This window comes from Tachysurus fulvidraco, chromosome 18 (genome assembly GCF_022655615.1).
Source record: "Tachysurus fulvidraco isolate hzauxx_2018 chromosome 18, HZAU_PFXX_2.0, whole genome shotgun sequence".
Taxonomy (NCBI): domain Eukaryota; kingdom Metazoa; phylum Chordata; class Actinopteri; order Siluriformes; family Bagridae; genus Tachysurus; species Tachysurus fulvidraco.
Window position 1 is genome coordinate 15,482,295 of NC_062535.1, and position 4,276 is coordinate 15,486,570.

Sequence of the window (4,276 nt, forward strand, 5' to 3'; positions counted from 1 at the left end):
GAGAGACAGAGAGAGAGAAAGAGAGAGAGAGACAGACAGATAGACATGGAGAGAGAAAGAGAGACAGACAGACTGACAGAGAGAGAGAGCGAAAGACAGACAGACAGAACAACAGAGGGAAAGAAAGAGAGAGTTATACGGTGTGTGTTTGCTTTCTTACACACAATAGACATTGTTAGACATTTCACACCATGTATTTTTATCAAAGATTTTTTTTTTTTACAATGAAAATGGAAATAGAAGTAAATTCACAGTACGATTTATAGACATATGTATATTTTTGTTTATGTCTGAAATAAGACCCTTTTTCTCACGTTTATCATGTGGATTAAAAAGTTTCTACTATACGATTAAAAAGAACCAAAATAAAAGTAACAGTAACGTCAACATTCACATCTCAGATGTCCTACAGGTGGCGCTCACGTTCAGCTCCAGAGTGCCTTCGGCTTATTGCTCAAACCCCAAGGAAAAAGAAAAGAAAACAAAACAAACAAACAAACAAACAAAAAACAAGCATCAGGTATTGAGGTAAAAAGTTTTATGAAAACAGCACACGCACTCACACACAAACACACATAGTGCGGAAAATACAGAACATGGTGTACCGACGCCAACCAGAACATTTACAATCATTGTTTTTTTTCCGGGTTTTCTTTGAGCACCGTCACTCGTACGAGAGATATGCAAAGCAGCAGAAACGCAATAAACATTCATATTATTATTATTATTATTTTTTTCAAAACATCTGTGCATCTGCGGCGTAATTGTAAAGGTAAACATCGTTGCATTTGGTGTGTGCAGCACTACAAAATGATACAATCAACCTTAAAATTTTGCAAGCTTAGTGCCTATGTCATCTAAAATCAAACCTTATCATCAATACAAGCATTTTATTTTAGTTTACTTTGTATTCTTTTTTTATTTCTGTCGCGGCGTCCTTCTCCAGGCCTTGCCGTGTTTTTTTTTTTTTTGGTGTTTACTTCCGCGTAGATCCTTAAAATGTGTGCAGGTCGTCCTGCTGCTGGTGAGAAGGATGTTGTTAAACTTCTTAAAGGTCACCGTTAAACCTCAAAATGCATATTTTATTCAGCGTGGTTTTCGGAGTGGATTTGAGAAAGCAGGAACGTGACCTCCGATACGTTTCAGTGGGACATGTCGCTAAAATCAGGCCACATACTGGTTTTTTTTTTTTTTTGGGGCCGATTGTGTTATTACGTCTGTGAGTTTCACACAAGATGTCGTGTTATCTGTTGATAGTGGCGCGTTTCTGTACATTAGCCATTTTAACTTCTCTCGCAGTTCCCACCGCACAAAGCCATCCGAGGGGCCCAAGCACCAGTTTGGGAAACAACGAATTACTAAATGTAAGCTGGAGCAAAAGTTACGGTTTATACAGAGACACGTGAACACGCTATTCTCAACACGTGCAGCTAACAGATCAACAACACGGGAGAAAGAGCCTTTAGAAATCAGCATGTTTATCTCATGAGCATCAGCTGCCTTTTAGGTAACTATGGAAGTTGGTCAAGTTACAATGAAGTTAATCTTGAAATTAAGGAAGCTGATTGTGTGACTGAGGAAGTTGTTGATGTAATCGAGGAAGTTGATGCTGTGACTAAGGAAGCTGATGCTATAACTAAGGAAGTTGATGTTGTGACTAAGGAAGTTGTTGCTGTAACTAAGGAAGCTGATGCTGTAACTAAGGAAGTTGATGCTGTAACTAAGGAAGTTGATGGTGTGACTAAGGTAGTTGATGGTGTGACTAAGGAAGTTGCTGTTACTGAGGAAGTTGATGGTGTGACTAAGAGAGTTGATGCTGTGACTAAGGAAGTTGATGCTGTAACTAAGGAAGTTGATGCTGTAACTAAGGAAGTTGATGCTGTAACTAAGGAAGTTGATGGTGTGACTAAGGTAGTTGATGGTGTGACTAAGGAAGTTGATGCTGTAACTAAGGAAACTGATGCTGTAACTAGGAAGTTGATGGTGTGACTAAGGAAGCTGATGCTGTAACTAAGGAAGCTGATGCTGTAACTAAGGAAGCTGATGCTGTAACTAAGGAAGTTGATGCTGTAACTAAGAGAAGTTGATGCTGTGACTAAGAGAAGTTGATGCTATGACTAAGGAAGTTGTTGCTGTTACTGAGGAAGTTGATGGTGTGACTAAGAGAGTTGATGCTGTGACTAAGGAAGTTGTTGCTGTAACTAAGGAAGCTGATGCTGTAACTAAGGAAGTTGATGCTGTAACTAAGGAAGTTGATGGTGTGACTAAGAAAGTTGATGCTGTAACTAAGGAAGTTGTTGCTGTAACTAAGGAAGCTGATGCTGTAACTAAGGAAATTGATGGTGTGACTAAGGAAGTTGTTGCTGTAACTAAGGAAGTTGTTGCTGTAACTAAGGAAGTTGATGGTGTGACTAAGGAAGTTGATGCTGTAACTAAGGAAGCTGATGCTGTAACTAAGGATATCCTATTGTAACTTCTGATACAAGGCTGCTATTGAATCTCTGCTCTCGACCTTCTATACTGTATAAATAACCATTCAGAGTAAAATATTTGCAGAATACATTAATAATTCACAAAATTTGATACTTATAACTTATAAGTTTTATGCTAACGATATTAAACTACTTCCTCTTAGCCAATTACAGGAGGTCATTTTTGGGCCTTAAAAACTAAAACCTAGAATTTGACAAAGCAACACAATAAAACCATTTAAACACCTGGATAAAAAATAGTTTTGAGGTTTAACATTCCACAGACTTTATCCTTTAAGGCAGTTCAGTCTTAGTCTCCAGGCCTACAGCAGGTAAGGCTCGGAGTAGTAGAGGAGCGTTTTTATGGTTTTATTTTTTTATTTATTTTTTTGACCCATTATGATTGATGTCCCGTCCACAGCAGACTCCAGCTGGGGCGGCCATTTTGAACGAGACGGCTGTAACGGCCTGCTGCAGCAGTCTCTATGGTGGCAGCGAGGCACTTGCATTCCTTAAGCCACGGAGAGGTAATTTATCAGGCTTCTGGGATTTGTAGCGTTGACGATTCGCCATCTTTGGTGCTGTAAGCAGACAATAATAGTGAGGAAAATTTCAGTCTCAGATGCAGAAAACAACAATGACTAGAGAAACGTCAGCTTTTACAGTGTATAAAATGTTTCTCAGTACTGCAGCCAGTGCTGTTTTACGGAACCAGATGACGTTTTTTCAAAACTGGAACGTGTCTTTTCGGCTGCTTTTAAGAGCCAAACCGCTACATTTTCAGCTACGGGACTTTCCTAATGAGCGGCGTGACAATAAAAACAACCGCGGAGGATTTCACATGTACGTGACGAAGATTACAGATGTCTTAATCACCTTGTGCTGTTTGTAGCGATGTAGAATCTTTTTAGTTAAAGTACAATCATACTGCACTTTCTTTTCACTTTTATTTGTAGACTTAAGCTAGACCCGTGCTTCTTGTGTCACCCTTGGGTTCTACGAGGATTAAAAGGGTTCCTCTACATCTTATAACGGTGCTGCTCGGAACCTGCTCTTATGGGGAAGTTGTAGGTTACAGAACAGAGACAGGAGACCCTTTAAAGTTGATATATTTTTTGTGTAAGAGGGCAGCAGGAGTCTGGCGTTAACATCGAGCTAGTTTTCTTTCTACCTCGAGGAGCTTCTACTTCGAACCCTTTTTGAAAGGAGAAGTTGAACTATATTTATTTAAAGAGGATATTGAGTTAAAGGAAAATCCACCTTAAAGACAAAATCAAAAATAATATGAAATATTCACTCTGAAGGACTTTCTCACGTACCGGAATGACATTCGACCACCCGTGTGTGTGTGTGTGATAGTGATACGGTTCATCGACCACCTGTGTGTGTGTGTGATAGTGATGCGGTTCATCTCCGTTTCTATTATATTTTATTTTAACATAAAGCGAGTGATGCAGCGGCGCTTCAGTCCTTTAGTCTGCCTCGTTCTCTCACCTCTTTATCAGTCCACACTGCAGGAAAACACCAGCTTCGGACGATCATAATCGCATTATCAACACCACTGCGCTCACCATCTCACCGATCGCTACCTAGCCGAGTCCATATGACTACATGATGTCATATAAGTGCATCGCAGTTTCAGACTTCTAATCTATTCTACGCTGGATTTCTCATTAATGACACAGTAAATGTTGCTGGAAAACGGAGAGTGAGAAAACTAAGCTCTTGTTCTTCGGCGGCAAAACCTGACTGTAATCAGCTAATAAATTTTACTCCCAATGAATGCTGTTGTAACTACACAAGCA

The 4,276-nt window shown here is 39.7% G+C and overlaps 1 protein-coding gene across 2 annotated transcripts in view; it reads right to left on the reverse strand.

Annotated features, from left to right (window-relative positions):
• Positions 1–523: 523 nt before the first annotated feature.
• meis1a (Meis homeobox 1 a) overlaps positions 524–4,276 on the reverse strand; it is a 34,449-nt gene continuing 30,696 nt past the window's right edge. For both annotated transcript variants that reach the window (XM_027179021.2, XM_047803337.1), the window contains exon 13: positions 524–3,052. The gene's annotated coding sequence lies outside the window, so the exon portion shown is untranslated. The remainder of the gene's footprint in view (positions 3,053–4,276) is intronic.